This window comes from Calliphora vicina, chromosome 2 (assembly GCF_958450345.1).
Source record: "Calliphora vicina chromosome 2, idCalVici1.1, whole genome shotgun sequence".
Taxonomy (NCBI): Eukaryota; Metazoa; Arthropoda; class Insecta; order Diptera; family Calliphoridae; genus Calliphora; species Calliphora vicina.
Genome location: NC_088781.1, coordinates 18,108,850 through 18,127,627, shown reverse-complemented (window position 1 = coordinate 18,127,627; position 18,778 = coordinate 18,108,850).

Below are 18,778 nucleotides of genomic sequence, written 5' to 3'. Positions count from 1 at the left end.
GATTTCAGCCATTTTCAATAGGCTTCGTACTTGGGGTTATATGTATGTGACAAATTTGACTGAAATATCTTAAAAATTGTACTTTGCTCATAAGTTTTGTATGGACTGCAAGACGGAAGGACGGACATCATTTAGTCTACTAAGAAAGTGATTCTGCCGGTCGGTATACCTTAAGGTGGGTGATGGACTCTCCATTATGGCGGAGTAGCGTATTGCATTTCTTCACGGACAAATATTGATATTTTTTTCCTTATTGAAATCAAAAATACAACTCTGAAAGTATCAAGTATTTTTATTTTGGTATTGAGTACCGGATAAAATAGACAGTATTGAGTTCTGACTATCCAAATACTCAATACTTTTATACCACTATTTTAAAGTTATGGATATAATTTATTTGGGACTCAACTTAAATAGACAAAGAAAAAAACAAAGGCGAATATTACTAAAATTATAACGCCCATTTTCTCAATCTCTGGTTATTGTTTTTCGTAACGATATTCTTTCGATTAATATAATTTTTGTATGAGAACTATCAGTATATCTTCAGTATAAAAAAAGATTGAGATTGGAAACGTTATAATCCAACTCTATTGTGCTTGAAGATTTTAAGACAAATAAAGTATTAGTGCTCTCCAACTTCCGCTTAGTCAGCATCAATGTTAAAAATAAGTAAGAGTGCTATAGACGGCTGTGCTGAATCTCATATACCCTTCATAAAAGAAAACTTTAAAATAAAATTTTGGTGAAAACAACTTTAAATGAAAAAAATGGGTGAAAAACGAAATTGTTAAAAAACAACATAAGAAAATGGTGAAAAAAACAAGCGTAACTGAAACTTCCTGTATGAAAGCTAATGCGAGACTGACAGCCTTTGTTTTTTTTCTACATAGTCGTGGTTTTTATAGGACGATTTTCTCGATTTTAAATAGCAAACTAAGTTGGACTATAGCTATCGGATATATTGATGTATCAATCATATATATAAGTTATTTGGGGGCTTCGGAAAGCGACTTCGCTATCTACAACTTAATGGGGTCTCAAATGAAAAATGTGGAAATTTCAAATGGAATGATAAACTTGCCACTCATGGTGCAGGGTATAATAAATCGACAATATTAAGATTTCCTCTATAGTACTTCACTAGAGTTTCATTAAAAAGGAAGAAAAGGATCTTCTTAAGGCAATTGTGTCTGGTAGATTTAACTTATCTGAATTAGTGGACAGATATAAAATCCAATGAACATTAATACCACAACTAAAAGGGCTACTTTGCATACATTTACTATGTGGGGTTGTGTAAGAGAGTGTGAGAAGGTCTTAAAAACAACAACGATGACAAAAACAGAAAAAAGTAAGCAAGTACTTTACGTATGTATGGATATACATACGTATGTAAAACATTAAATATCAATATGGCGTCTTGACATGCAACATGCCAGTCAGTCAAGCTGCAGCAACACATATCAACAATTTGATGATGTGTCTCAACAACAACAGCAAGAACAACAACACTAAACATATTACCAGTAAATGACGACTAAGAAGCAATAAGAATGTTTTGTATGTAAAAATGGTCAAGTTACAAAAACAAAAAAAAAACTAAAGTGCTGAGAACAACAAAACAAATTGTAGAAGAGAAAAACAACTACAACATTATGCAAGTAATAACAATAATAATGTACATTTTTAATAAATATGCAAAAACAAAAAGAAACAAAGTGCACGAGTATGTGTGAAATCCCATCAGTTCTCTTATGACTGAATAAAATGAAAGTAAATTCTTTGTCATGCTACAGGTTGATACGAATTATGATGGTTCCAAAACATACACACAGCCACACACACACACTACACTCGAAAGTACACTCCCCTTTAATTAGAGTTTATTACAAATAAAAAAAGAAAATAAACTAAAACAAAGATAAAAGATATTTTAAGAATTATGAATACGCAAAGCAGACAAGAACAACAAAATATGGAGTTACGAATAGTTTTGAGATAATGTGGCAGCCATTTTTAATATTTTTTACTATGCCCTACACTAATATTATGAGTTTAAGTCTATTGTAGAATTTGTGACAAAATCAATTACAATTATTTAGGTAATCCTTAAAAATATAAAACCTGATATGCATTATATTACGAGGCTGGGTCAATAGATCCGTGACTTTTTGAATTTCCCGGCTCTTAACCGAAAGAGCAATACTGCTCCTGTCAACAGACATCGGTCAGTTAAGTCCTTTCAAAATTTAAACAAGCTGCGTAATTTAGTTTGTGTTTGACAGCCATTGCACGATGCCGAATGTTCTGTAGTCCCAGTTGAGGTATCCACACCCGAAAAAATTGAAGAAATCCCCGATCGGAAATTGAAAGTACAAGAAATTGTGGAAGCAATAGGTTCTCACATGGCTCAGTGATTTCAATTTTGAATGATCACTTGGGTATGAGAAAGCTTTCCGCAAGATGGCTGCTCACAATCGTGTGCACACATGTGCAGTAGGGTGGCCCTTAATAAACGAAAGTTGGATTTTGGCCATTCTCACCCTCCAGTTTGGTGAACATTAGCAAAAAAATCATCCTGAAAAAATTTTAGGTAAATCGGTTGGGGTTAAGACGTGCCGCAAGCCCTCTGATGTTTTGAGATGCATTTACAAGGGGAAAAAATGCATTTTTTTCAGTTTTTGTAAAAATTTTGCCATTAAAAAATTACTTTTGTAATTTAATTTAAAAGAATCGAAATGTGTACGTAATTGTCGTTCTAATGAGACATAAAAAACAGAAATCGGTCAAAAAATGTTAAAGTTATTAAAAATTCGCCAGGCCATTAACGTGTCTCAGGCCACTAGAACATGAAATGTAGGAACAAAATTAACATATTTTGAGAAATATTAAAATAAAAGCTCATTTTTACTTAAAATATGTCCATATTTACTTGTATATGAGTTTTTGTCTTCGTAGGATACCGTTAACCTATTCTTAGGTATGAACAAAAAAATTTAATTTTTTTAACGGCAGTTTCAAAACTCCATTTTCAAATTTTTAAAAATTTTGTTAAACAAATTTCAGAATTGTTTGATCATCTCATTGGGATTTATTAAGAGTATAATAGGGAATAAAAATGTGAAAAAATTATGAAAATATCTCTTATAGTTTTTCCGTACCTGCGATTTAAATTTTGAAATTTTCGAGAAAAACCAATTATTTGGCAATTTTTAGGCCAATGAGCTCTATTTCCTTACTCCTATGAATTTTAAGTAAAACCTATTCAGAATATTATAGTCCAGATAATTCAAAATATACTCTGAAACTTCTACTAAAATCGGAAGACGTTAACCCTTAAATCGTGAAGGTCAAAGGTAAAATTTTTCAATATTTGGAATTTCTCTTGGAAAGATTTCGAAATGATCGAAATGTTGTATATTTTTGGGCCGATTTTGATGAAATTTAACAAAAATATAACATAAACTCTAGGGTTTTTAATAACAGCACAAGAATGGAAATTAATGCTTAATGGCACTTGGGGTTAAAATGACACCAAACTTTTAAAATCATAATTTTTTATGGTTTTAGAAGTTTGGAGTCATTTTAACACCAAGTGCTATATAAGGTTAATTTTAATTTTTCTGCTGCTTTTGTAAATACTAGGCTTTGTGTTATATTTTTGTTAAATTTCATCAAAATCGGCCTAAAAATATACAACATTTCGAACATTTCAAAATCTTTCCAAGAGAAATTCCAAATATTGAAAAATTTGACCTTTGACCTTCACGATTTAAGGGTTAACGTTTTTTGATTTTAGTAAAAGTTTCAGAGTATATTTAGAATTATCTGGACTATAATATTCTAATTAAGTTTTGCTTAAAATTCATAAGAGTAAGAAAATAGAGCTCATTGGCCTAAAAATTGCCAAATAATTGGTTTTTCTCGAAAATTTCAAAATTTAAATCGCAGGTACGGAAAAACTATAAGAGATATTTTCATAATTTTTTCACGATTTAATTCCCTATTATACTCTTAATAAATCCCAATGAGATGATCAAAAAATTCTGAAATTTGTTTAACAAAATTTTTAAAAATTTGAAAATGGAGTTTTGAAACTGCCGTTAAAAAAATTAAATTTTTTTGTTCATACCTAAGAATAGGTTAACGGTATCCTACGAAGACAAAAACTCATATACAAGTAAATATGGACATATTTTAAGTAAAAATGAGCTTTTATTTTAATATTTCTCAAAATATGTTAATTTTGTTCCAACATTTCTTGTTCTAGTGGCCTGAGACACGTTAATGGCCTGGCGAATTTTTAATAACTTTAAAATTTTTTAACCGATTTCTGTTTTTTATGTCTCATTAGAACGACAATTACGTACACATTTCGATTCTTTTAAATTGAATTACAAAAGTAATTTTTTAATGGCAAAATTTTTACAAAAACTGAAAAAAATGAATTTTTTCCCCTTGTAAATGCATCTCAAAACTTCAGAGGGCTTGCGACACGTCTTAACCCCAACCGATTTACCTAAAATTTTTTCAGGATGATTTTTTTACTAATGTTCACCAAACTGGGGGGTGAGAATGGCCAAAATCCAACTTTCGTTTATTAAGGGCCACCCTAATGTGCAGTTTCTATTGCATAAATCGATGAATTAGGCTACGAGTTGCTCCCTCTTCCGCCCTTATTCACCGGATTTAGCCCCGAATTACTATTTCTTGTGTCCAAACCTGAAAAAATGTCTCGACGGAAAGAAAATTGACTCCAACGATGAAAAATCTTATTTTGGGATAAAAAGATTGGAGAAACATTGAAAAATAATATAATTTTTTATCCAAAAACCTGTGTTTCATTCAAAAAGACACGGATAGAAATTACGAGGGTGGGTCACCTCGTAATTTCTAACTGTCTGCCCTTGCTGAATACAAACTGAATATGAATCTGTAAATGAAATGGCTGAATTTATTTTTACATTCTCATTTGGACTTCTTTTCGGACAATTGTCAAATTTTAATTTGGACTTTATTTCGTCCAGTTGTTGGGCCTTCGGCGAGGAACATAAGCAGTGTTTCATATGGACTTTGCAAACATGGAAAAATGATATCTAGGCTAGTGGAACGTTTTAATGTTTGTCGAGTTGTTCCAGAAAAAGATTATAAGAGATCATCAATTCTACTTATGAATGAAGAAATCTGAATCAATCTCCCCTCTTGAGTTTAATATTTGGAAAGAGATTAACGAATAGATTAAAATAGGAATTTAAGTACCATAAATATGAGCGATGTCTATTCAGAGAGAAGAGGAATAACATGAAGCCTCTCATGTCAACTCGAGAATTTAAATGATATTTGTCTACTCTAGCACAAGATCTCCAATATGAAAGCAAAAGTAGAAGATTTGGAAAGATTAGCACGCAATGTTGGATTTGAGATAAATATCAAGAAAACCAAATTTATGAGAATCAACGTTAGCACCGATAACATCAAACTACAAGGCCAACCAGTTGAATACGTAGAAAGCTTCTGTTATTTAGTCAATACAGTATCAATGAAGGGCGTCGCTGAAACAGAGGTAAATAATAGGCTCAATAAAGCGAGAGCGGCATTGGGAAGACTACAACCAGATGAACCAAATTTAGAATATTTAACGCATGTGTAAAGTCTACTCTGTTGTACGGAAGTGAAACTTGGTTTGTATCGAACACCATCACGCAAAAACTACAGGTATTCATCAACAAGTGCCTTAGAATAATATGCAGAATATTCTGGCCTAAAACAACATTAGAAATACGGATCTCTGGAACCTTACATACGAGAAACCCATACTAACACAAATAAAACGTAGGAAATGGAGGTGGATCGGTCATACTATCAGAAAGTATCCTGACAGTAAACAAGGATAGCGCTAGAATCGAACCCTCAAGTCTCAAGAAGCTGTGGTCGGTCAAAGAATACATGGAGACGCACGATATTCCAAGAACTAGGATAGTGCAATCTTACATTGAAAGAAGTGAAAACAACTGCAACAAATCGTCTAAGATTAAGATGCTTTGTGGAGCATATGGCTCCCAAGAGGGTTAATGGAGAAAAAAATAATAGCTTATTGGAAATCTATCTTACAAATCATTCAAATAAAGTTTCAATCGCCTTGCAGGACAATATCTCAGTCATATAGGAATATTCCTTGTTTGGCGGGTTTATCAACATAAGCTGTTATTCAGATTTGCTTCAACTCAGACCGCATAGCAGATTTCCCAGTCCATATTTCATGCAGTCAAACATTCTCTTAAGCCGATGACAGAGTAAGTGTCGATAGAATTTCTTTTTGCATAACCTGCTTGCAGAAGCAGATCGATATATCACTGCACTGGGCAATCTTTGAGTCTCCGTTGAAGTAGTCTCACTGTCCATGACAATTCGATTAAGCCTAACATCGATTGATAATCTGATAAAAACAGAGAGAGCGATATAACCGTTAGCAATATTCACCCCTTGTCCATCCAAATGTGTTCAAAAAAAATAATAGCTTATTGGAAATCATTCAAATAAAGTTTCAATCGCCTTGCAGGACAATATCTCAGTCATATAGGAATATTCCTTGTTTGGCGGGTTTATCAACATAAGCTGTTATTCAGATTTGCTTCAACTCAGACCGCATAGCAGATTTCCCAGTCCATATTTCATGCAGTCAAACATTCTCTTAAGCCGATGACAGAGTAAGTGTCGATAGAATTTCTTTTTGCATAACCTGCTTGCAGAAGCAGAGCGATATATCACTACACTGGGCAATCTTTGAGTCATGCAATGTTCTCTTAATTCGACTACTAAATTCTTGAAAAATTCCCAAATTCATTGATGTAAAGATCTCCGTTGAAGTAGTCTCACTGTCCATGACAATTCGATTAAGCCTAACATCGATTGATAATCTGATAAAAACAGAGAGAGCGATATAACCGTTAGCAATATTCACCCCTTGTCCATCCAAATGTGTTCAAACTCAAAAAAGAAAAATCGATGAAAATTGAAATATGTATTCGTAAATTGAAAACCTCGTTAATTATTCACTCTTGATGCTAAATAAATTAAGGATAACATCAATGGAGAGTCCGATCTACACGCATACCCTTATTACCCTGGCTAAGAATAGGCTCATCATTCCCAGACCAAATTTATTGTCGTACAGATATCTGCAAAAGTTGATAGCAATCTTAATTTCGATAAAAATTTAATTAATCCTGTTGCATTCCTCATCCTCTTAACAACTCTTTATCGAAGCACTATCACTGTCGATGCTAATTCAATTAACCATAACATCGATACGGTGCAAAAACTCGTCCTTATTGCGGTTGAACAACACCAAACACTACTACGAAGCTGTCTCACGATTGCGTTTGTGATCGATTGTGAGCAAACACGTCACCCATTTTTCGGAAAGCTTTCTCATACCCAATTGATCATTCAAAATTGAAACCACTGAGCCATGTGAGATGCCTATTGCATTCACAATCTCTCGCACACCAACCCATGAATATTTTCAATTGTTTGGGGTATAAAGACCTCAAATGGGCGTCCAGAACATTCGGCATCTTCCGTGAACCCTTTTTTTACCATTGAAATTGATGGTGCAGAGTTCCCATAGTCTTTATCAAGCTTAGCCTTTATTTGAGTGATGTTTTTTTTTCGTAAAAAATAATACATCACTTTTTTCCATTTTCTCCTCAAGTCACGAGTTAGTCAGCTATCAATGGCTGTCAAACACAAACTAAATGACGCAGCTTGTTCAAATTTTGGCAGGAGTCAAGTGACAGATGCCTGTTGGCAGTAGCAGTGTTCCCGTTTTAGTTTAGAGGCGGGAAATCCAAAAAGTTATGGACTTATTGACCCGTCCTATTATAATGAGTTATTAGCACGATCGTTAAGATAACTTTAAGAATATATGATCAACAAGTATTTGTAACAATGGATCAGCCGTTGATGAGTTTGTAGAGTAAGTTAGACCCGGTCGTAATGTTAGGTAGGTTGCATACAATTCGACTTAAATCAAAAACTATATATTTTTACATGGGTTTTGCATTTAATAATTATAACTGACTCTACTTGCTACTTTTTCATTTTTTTTTTATTTTATGACAGTTCAGGAATGTTTGTGTGGAAGTGTGTGTGTGTGTGTTTGTTAATTTACATGTGTGTTTGTATATTTAGTATTCATCATCATTAAACATTAATAGTTATGATGGCTGTGTTGTAGTTTTTCTTTATTTTATGCATTGGCATCGAACAAAAGCAACAACAAATAGTTAAGATGACAGTCGACAATCCATGCAAGTTTATACGTGAGTGTTTGTGTGTGACTCGCATTAGTTGCACTTGCAGCGAGTGAGTGAGTGTCTTGTTGTACACTTGCTGTTTGTTGCTGTTAAATTAAACATGATTTGTTTTTTGTTACACGTTGTTCTTTTTTTGTTGTTTTGTCTTCTTTCATTTAAAATCTTTGTAGCTGCTTTCTTTGGATTTACTGTGAGGCTAAAGTAAAAGGAGGCGGAGTTCTTGCTACAGATAGACAGTGAAATGCAAGAGGAAGTGAGAGGGGTAAAGTGTAAGAAAAATTAAAAAAAAAATACAACTGCCACCAAGTTAGAAATGCAAAAAAAAAACAAAAGAAAATTACATCAATGGCAATCGTAATGAAAATGTTACTTTCTCTTCTTGTTGAACAAAGTGTTTGTGGCAAAGTATCCGCACAAATAGTAGACGTTAATGACACCCTCTGTCTGTCTGTCAGTTTGTCTATTTGTTGTGTTTTTCTTTTTTATATGCCCACAAAGAAAATACAAAATTAATTGTCAATGTTAAACATTTAAACATTTTCATTTTCAATTAAATGAAAGGTTTCATTTAACTATGAAATTGCAGACCTCTTAATCGCCAACCTCTTTGGAGAGTTGAACTATTTGCTAAGCAATAATAAGAAGTTTAAAGGAATGTTTTTGTGTGTCAGAGATGTGAAATTTTGTTGGAAATGAAGAAAATTGTGTAACTAAGGCATCAGCAATCATTTCTTTGATCAATCTTTAATATTCTTGGAAATTTGAATTGGACGGAGTTGGACTTGTAGTACGGTTCAGAGATTAACGGAGACTTCCTTAATTTTTCCAACATCTTTGAAATAATAAAAAACAAAATGAAACTAAACTTACCCAATAAGCACCAAAGCCCCAAAAATTCAAGCACCTGAACATTTTGTTGGAATTTGAATTGAATGCAAATTAAACATTTTTCAAACAAAAAATTCACAAATAAGCAAAACCAATAATTTATAATATTAAACAAAGATGTCCATCCTTGAACATTTTTTGTTTCCGACCAAAAACACTTTTTTCAGGTCGATACCGAACCTGACCTAGCGATTTCCAGACAACTTTTATGATGGAAATGTTGCGAATTCATTAAAAAGACTTTCTGATATGTGACTTGGATTCAAAGGAGGATTAATAATAAGGGCGAGAGGACACATCCTTGTCTAACACCGTTTAACATGGTAACCCTGCTTATTATTCGATACGACAGCTTGCACCTTCATACATTGACCTAATTAAATTATTTATGCGGCACTCACTTACAGTCGATTGCGTTCAAAATCGATAAAGATAAGATAAAGCGGTGAATGCCATTCAACAGATTGCTCGACTATTATGCGTACTGTGTTAACATGATCTACGTATGATCGATAGGGACGAAAACCGGCTTGTTGCCTTCTTAAATGAGGGTCAAGAACATTCATAAGACATTTGCCAATCATATGAGCACAGTGTAATCCCCCGCAAATTTTTGCAATTTGAGAAAAGATTAATTATAATGTCCTCTTTGATGTCTTCAGGAAGAGCTTCTTCAGCCCAAAATCCCAGATTGCCGTTATTATTTCTACCAGGTTTGGTGCGCAGGTGGCAATATCGTCCCTTTCCGCATGGTGTAGACTTCTACAAATTTTTAACACTGATGTTGGTGGGACTGAGAGCATATTAACATAATATTTTTCCCAGATTGTTATTTGCTCTAGGCTTGCAGAGGTTAGAATGTCATTTTCATTCTTCAAAGGTTTTGTGACGTTTAGAGTTTTGTTTGTCATCTGTTTTCCCCCGCTTTAGCATCTTGATCTAGTTGATTAAATCAACACCTCTTGTCACTTCGGGCACTTTTCTTGATCCATTTCTGAGTACTTTTTTTTTGTAAATCTATGTTGGCATATCTGGATTTTGCTGTGTTGACATCATCATTTCTTTTATACACTGAATCAAATCAAATATTTTCTCTGGGTTACACTGAATCCAATAGTTCTTTCTTGTCAGGGTTTCGGCTGTGACAAAGCGATCGTAGGTTCTAGTTTCTTAATATCAGTTCGATTTGACTCTCCTTATGGCCGCAACTTTCAAACATATCTTATAACTAAATGGAGCTCACTGGCAATATCTACCTCATGCTTGTTTAGCACATCCAGCTAAGATCCCCGCCACGTCTTGCTAATGGAAATGTGGTTCTCGGTTCTATGATCTGGAGAAAACCACGGACTTTGTGTACATTCCTGTATGGAAACAAAGTTTCTCATATTAACAGGTTGTTATTTAAACACAACTCTGTCAATAGATCACCATAACCATGATACCCCATTACTCCTTCGTATCCATTATTATCACAGCTAAGTTGAGCATTGAAGTCACCAATAAGGATTAGAATATCTCCACGATTTATGGCAGATAAGACACTTGTAAGACTGCTATAAAATTCTTCCCATGCAGCAGCTTCAGAAACTTCGGTAGGTGCATAACATTGGATGATCGATATTTTCCTGACATGTGATCTTAATCTGCTTGAGATTATTCAATTATAATGAGGCCTCCATTCAATTAGTGCATCATGTACCTCCTTTGAGAATAAAAATCTTACGCCGTTTTGTTGTTTTGAACCATTGGGTTTTCCAGAAAACAGCAGTTTGAGACCCTCAGTTGTCGCCAGAGTCAAGCAATCCCAAGCAATAGAAGATTATACTTTCTAAATTCTTTGCATATCTGAGACAATTTAGAAGCTTGTAACAGCGTGCGCACGTTCCATGTTCCAATTCGTGATACGTATTTCATGCTAAAGGTTGTCGACAATTGATCTGTTCGTTTTATCTGTTTTGAGGTTTCATTAATCAGAGGGATAGAGGATTAGTCTAACGCATCCTGTCCTGGGGCTGCCAGATAAAACCTCCAGGCTAGCTAATTTTATTCTTCAAAATCAAGCCACTTCCGATACAAATCGTCCGACGCCCGCTTCAGTCGCACCTTTCATGGTGTGCAGAACTGTTTTGTTGGTTTTGGTTCGATTTGCATATTTTATTTCGATACTACCTGTTACCGGAATTGCCCTATCTACTACCTGGTAAGTAACCAACAACTTCCACAGATAAAGAAAAGTAATTCCTACACTGTTTCAGGAAACCGGGTCAATTGAATGCTTCTTTCAACACTAGAAAAGTGTGTTTTGTCCAGCGGACATCTCATTATATTCCCATGCCCAGAACACAAAGACCATTTGATTCCACAATATTTACACCACCCGTAAATACAAATGAAGCGACATGAACTGTCGTGCCTTTTTGTGCCAACATGCAGCTTTGAGTCTTGCGAGCGTTGAAAGCGATTCACGACCCTATTCAGAGATTGTCACAAGATTCCGATTAAAGAAATCATTCATGTTTTGCCTCAAACTCCAACAGGTTTGATCTAAGCAAATAAACCAGATAACACTCGAGGGAATAATAAAGTAATATGGCCTAGATTACAGTACAAGATAATGAAATGATAATCATCTTAGAGCTTATTTACGACTGTACTAGAACTGCTGCTATCTTTTATTATATTGCGATCTGTGGGAAACATTCTCACATACAAAATAGAGTATTTGTAATTCTTATTCGCTCTATAGTTGTCTTTGTATAACATCCTTTAGTTTTCCTAAAGCCTTTGGGAAAAGTTTTCCATATAATGTGACCTAAGCAACCAGTGAAATGTGCATTGGGACAAGCTTATCAATAATACAATTGGGAATTTAAATTAAAAAACTAAAACTTACTAAAAAATTATTTAAGTTTCCATATTTTTAAGGACAATAACATGTTTGTTATATTGTGATAATAAAGAGTTAACATTTTCAGTGTTTAAAGGCAACATTATAAAAAGGTTGCCTTTTCAGAAGGCAACATTAAGGTCTGTTGTCTGTAAGTCATATAATCAATTTGCCTTTAGGCACTATGATCCTCGATATTAGTACACTTTTCGTGTTTTATATTTTTTAGTCTTTGGCTCTAGAGGTTTGTCATCTCTGGCTTAAAGCTGAAAATAAACACAAACATTTCAACCATTTCCGTTTTATTTATAACTTAATTTTTCTTTTAATTTTCCTTTATTTTTTTTTATTTCCTAATGAAGTACCTACTTGTTTCTCTATATTTTCCAATTTTTATTTGCAGGTGTCGTGAAATGATTTATTAAGCTGTTAACACAAATAAGGTAAGTTTTTAACTTGTTTTTCTATATTTTTGTTTTATTTTCTTTTTTATTTATATTTTATTGTTATAGTTAAATTGAAAGGTCAATTGTATGGTGTGCATGCAGCACCTTTTTGTTAATACAGTTGTTGTCATCTCAATTTTTTCGATTTTGCTTCCATTTTTCCTGGCAAATAGTAAAAGTACTTTCGTGACCTAAAAGAAAAATCGAAATTAAAGTTTTTTTTTAATTTTCATGATTCTACTTAGTTAGTGTTAGCAAGTTCTTTTAATAGTTTATTGGAAATTTGCCTATTTAAAGATTCTGTCATAGATATTTATTTATTAAAGATAATAAATAATATTTGTTTTGTTGGTTTCGTTGGATATACAAAAGTATTTAGGACAATTGTTTTTTGGCTTTAATTGGTTTTTTTTATAGTGACACCTGTTAGTTGATATAAAAACAAATTTAGTTTTGAATTTGAAATTTTAAGGAGATAACTTTTACAATAAAGAAAAAAAACGAAATGATAATTTCGATGAAAAAAAAAATTATTTTTAAACATTTAAAGTTCTCAGGAATTTTAAAGTTCACTGTGAATCGTGGAGCAATCGAAATAAATACCAATCCACTGGATATTTACGAAATTTGCACAGGAATAAGCTCCTCCTGACAATGATAGACTACACAAAGTATGCTAAAAAATACAAAAAAAAAGTGTGAATGGAAAATTTTTAATAATTATCAGACTCCTTGAATAGTGCTATACGTACTACATAAGCTGGATCTAACAGATCATGTGTGAATCAAAACTATACCCTCCGTACTTTGTTGGTTATGAAAAGCATTTGATGCCTTAAATAGGGAAACCATATGGTGGGCGTTATTCCTGGTAAGATAATTAATATCATAAAGAATACTTGGTAAATTTTGACCGTCTCCCCTCTAGAATTGTTCTATGTATTGTAGAAACACGTTGTGTAAAATATTACGATGATAGAATAATGTTAACTGGTGGCGCAACGCCGCTGAAGTTTTGAAGTGCAATTACAAGGCGAAAACATAAAATTTTTTTTAGTTTTTGTAAAAATTTTGCCATTAAATGATCACTTTTGCAATTTAATACAAAAGAATCAAAAGGTATACGTAATTATTGTTCTAATGAGATATAAAAGACAAAAATTGGTTAAAAAATTTTAAAGTTATTAAAAAATCGCCAGGTCATTAACGTGTCTCAGGCCACTGGAACAAAATTTTGAGAAATATTAAAGTAAAAGCTTATTTTTACTTGAGATATCTTATATATAAATAGGCTACACGTTTTTTTGTGGTACACTTTTAAGTATGTTATTGTCCACCAATATTGTCGAAATATATATGGTTTAAAAGCTTATTTTCTCTAGATATGCATAATATTAAAAACTGTTTCAAAATTCTTTCCACAAAGCTGGTAAAAAAGCGTTTTAAAAGTGATCGAATTTCGGCCACCGGTCGATCCTAGTATCAATAATTTCTTGTATATGAGTTTTTGTCTTTGTAGGATACCGTAGGATACAGCTATGACCAAAAAAAATGATTTTTTTAACGGCAGTTTCAAAACACCATTTGAAAATTTTTAAAATTTTGTTAAACAAATTTCAGAATTTTTTGATCATCTCATTTGGGATTTATTGCGAATATAATAGGAATACCTCCTACAGTTTTTCCGTACCTACGATTTAAATTCTGCGATTTTCGAGAAAAACTAATTTTTTGGCCATATTTTGGAGAATGAACCCAATTTCCTTACTGTTAGGAATTTTAAGTAAAACATATACAGAATATTATAGTCCATATAATTTTTAATAAAGTCTGAAAGTTTTAATAAAATAGGAAAACATTAATCCTTAAATCGTGAAGATTAAAGTTAAAAATTTTCAATATTTGGAATTTCTCATGGAAATATAGCGAAATGTTATATATTTTGGGGCCGATTTTGATGAAACTTAATAAAAATATAACATAAAGTCTAGTAATTATAATAACAGCATAAAAATGGAAATTAACCCTTAATTGCACTTGGGGTTAAAAGTTATTGAACAACAAAGATTTTTGCTTCGAAAATTTCGAATTTTGTTTCAACAAAGCGTCATATGCAGGAAGTTTTGCTACACTTTTTATACTCTACACCAACATAGTGGGAAGGGTATTATGCGTTTATGCAGATGTTTGTAACGCACAAAAATATTAGTCTATCACCCACCTTAAAGTATACCGATCGACTTAGAATCACTTTCTATTAAAATTAAACGATCCGATTAAACGATGTCCGTCCTTCCGTCTGGTTGGCTGACTGTCCATGTAAACCTTGTGCGCAGAGTAAATGTCCTTCCGAAATTGGACTTTATCGGTCATGAATGTTTAATTTATAAATGTATTTCCATAAATTGCGCTCCAAATAAGTCTTATATATACAAAATTCATGTCACCAAATTTTGTTACGATCGGTCCATAATTAGTCATAGCTCCCATATAGACTCGCTTCCGAAAATCACTTAGACATAGTAAACTTTCATATAGACATAAATCACACGACCTAATTTCATGGTGAGCGGTCCATAATTAGTCATAGCCCCCATATAAGGCCCACTTCCGAAAATCACTCAAAAATATAAATTATTGAAATTTTAAAAGAAAAATGTTTTTCTCTTTTACTTAGTGTAGGGTATTATATGGTCGGGCTTGACCGACCATACTTTCTTACTTGTTTAATTTGAAATTGGGTACCGTAAGAATTGAAGTCGAGAGACCTTGAAGGACGATTTTGCATGTCCGAAATGGTGCTTGAACGCTATAAAAGAAAATAATTTTTGCACCGAATCATTAATAGGGAATAATAATGGATCCATTAAAATACGAGGGCGTATCAATAAGTCCGTGACTTTTTGAATGAAACACAGTTTTTTTGTAAAACAAAAATTTATTAACATAATCTCCTTTTACCTCAACACACTTAATCCAACATTTCTCCAGTTTTTGCATCCCTCCCAAATACTATTTTTCGAGGTCCTTAAAATAAAATGCCTATTTTCATCAATAATTTCTCTTTCCACCGAGCCATTTCTTTAGGTTTTGAAATAGTAAGTAGTCAGTAGGGGCTAAATCCGGAGAATATGGCGGATGGGGTACCATTTCGTAACCCAATTCATAGAGTTTTGCCATTGAGACTGCACACGTATGCACCCGTGCTTTATCAAAAACTTATTCAAACGCGACACCCATCTTGCAGACAACTTTCTTAAACCCAGCTGATTATTTAAAATCGAAACCACACTGCAATATGAAATGCCTATGGCATCAACAATCTCACGCACTTTCACTCTTCGGTCGGCCAACACCATATCGTGGATTTTTTTGACATTTTCGGGTGTACTGACCTCAATTGGCCGTCCAGAATGTTCAGCGTCATTTGTACTTTTGCGACCACAATGAAAGTCAGTAAACCCACTTTTTTTACCATTGAAATCGATGGTGCAGAGTCCCCATAGTATTTATCGAGCTTTTCCTTGGTTTGTTTAATGAGCACTCGAAATTCACTTTTTTCAATTTTTTAGAAAAATACACGAGGTTGTATGTTTTGAACAGCTGTTAAACGCAAAGTAAATGACGACACTTGCTCAAAATTTGACGGCAGTATATTAACAAGTGGTACTTGATGGGAACAGTGTTGCATTTCATATAACTGACCCGAAGCTTAAGAGATCGTATGTGAAGGCAAGCAAACTATACGCATGGATACCAAAGCTAAATATCCATGGCACTAAGGTAATGCTCTGCATTTGTTGGTAGCAAAAGGGTCCTATTTATTATGAGCTACTGAAATCTGATCAGACCATCACAGAGAATCTGTACCGTACGCAACTGATCCGAGCATTGGCCGATAAATGGCCAGACATGAAACCGTAATAGTCCATCATGACAATGTTTGGCCACATGTTGCAATACCGGTTAAAAACTATTTAGAAGTCCAGACCTTGCCCCTTCCGACTATTATTTGTATCGATCGATGCAGAACGCTCTCATTTTGGAACAGAGTATTCGAAATTGGCTTGATTTATTCTTGGTCTCAAGAGGTGATAAGTTCTTTTGCCTCGGATTCCATATGTTACCAGAAAGATGGGAAAGAGTCATAGCTAATAATGATTGCATTTACAAGGGGAAAAAATTCATTTTTTTACGTACAAAAATGGAAATTAACCCATAAGAGTACTTGGGGTCAAAATGACTGTGTTTTTCGTGATTTTAAAAGTTTAGGGTCATTTGTACCCCAAGTGCTCTTAAGGGTTAATTTCCATTTTTGTACTGTTATTGTAAATACTAGACTTCATGTTATATTTTTCTAAAGTTTCATCAAAATCGGACAAAAAATATATAACATATCGCTATCTTTCCATTAGAAATTCCAAATATTGAAAAATTTGACCATCACGATTTAAGGGTTAACGTTTTTTGATTTTAGGAAAACTTTCAGACTATATTTGAAATTACCTGTACTATAATATTCTGAACAGATTTTACTTAAAATTAATAACAGTAAGGAAATTGGGCTCATTCGCCAAAATATGGCCAAAAAATTAGTTTTTCTCGAAAATCACAAAATTTAAATCGCAGGTACGGAAAAACTATGGGAGATATTTTCATATTTTTATTCCCTATTATGTTCTCAATAAATCCCAATGTGATGATCAAAAAATTATGAAATTTGCTTAACAAAATTTTTAAAAAATTGAAATTGGAGTTTTGAAACTGACGTTAAAAAAAATATTTTTTTTAGTTATACCTGCGAATAGGTTAACGGTATCCTACGAAGACAAAAACTCATATACAAGTAAATATGGATATATTTTAAGTAAAAAAAAGCTTTTATTTTAATATTTCTCAAAATATGTTAATTTTGTTCCTACATTTATTGTTCTAGTGTCCTGAGACATGTTAATGGCCTGGCGATTTTTTAATAACTTTAACATTTTTGAACCAATTTCTGTCTTTTATATCTCATTAGAACGATAATTTCGATTCTTTTAAATTAAATTGCAAGAGTAATTTTTTAATGGCAAAATTTTTACAAAAACTGAAAAAATGCATTTTTTCCCTTGTAAATGCACCTCAAAACTAAATCGAAACGGCACGAGTTGACCTTATTAGAACAAGCTAAAACAATTTTTGGTGGTATTTTAGGTCATTATGAAAGTTTTCAGGGGGTACCGTTTCAACATTTCAAACAATTTAATTCTAAGACACTCTAATGTAAAACCATAAAGATCCTGTGTGCTAAATTTTAACAAATTTGAAACGAATAAGATTCGAAAATTTTTGTTACCTCCAAATACTATGAAAGACAAACACAATCTCAACAAATTAGCATAATAATATTTAAGGATGAGCATAATTCAGAGACTACGAAAAAGCTGTTGCTTGCGAAAACGCATTAAACTATTTACCTTCTGTATACAAGGTAAAACTTGATAAATCTTCAGTTTCCCGGCCAAAGCATCCAAACAAATTAACAATGTCAATGCGGTATTGAATGAAATAATTCAAGCAAGACTTTGTGATGCCTTTAATATGTATCTACTGGGTATATGTTCTACCAATAAATTAACATAAACAACAAATTTTCAACAACTTGAAAACAACGAATGGAGACGAAAATCAGCAAAAAAAAAAATAATAAAAAAAATAAACGACAAATACTAACAATTTTACAAGCAACAGCAGTTGGAATCGTGACCAATACAAGCGTTAGAATAGGTGCTAATTTATGTCATTCACTTCTCATTAAATCACTTGCTAAAAAAGCACAACTTCTTACTACTACAATGCAGAGCCAGCCAGCTAGCAAGTCAGCCGCCACACAGAGTCAGCTGAATGCAATGTAACGAAAAATTTAAACAAAAATCGAACTCACTCACTCACTCAGTCATTCATTCACTTCACTCACAATTTAACTACAACTATGAACGAGTAGTAAATACATACTTATAATGAACTGAAACTATAGCTTATAGTTAACATACTGAATGAAGCTTAAAAGTACATAGTATGTGCAACAGTTGTGTGAAAATTAGTAGTTTAAATAAATTCATAACTTAAACATTTTAAATACATTTCATGCAAAATATTTCCATAAGCCCAACTGTTAACCTGGTGCTTTGATTAAGCTTAAAACTGAGCAAGCAGCTAAGCTGCTGAGTTGAGCTGAGCCAGGTTTAAAG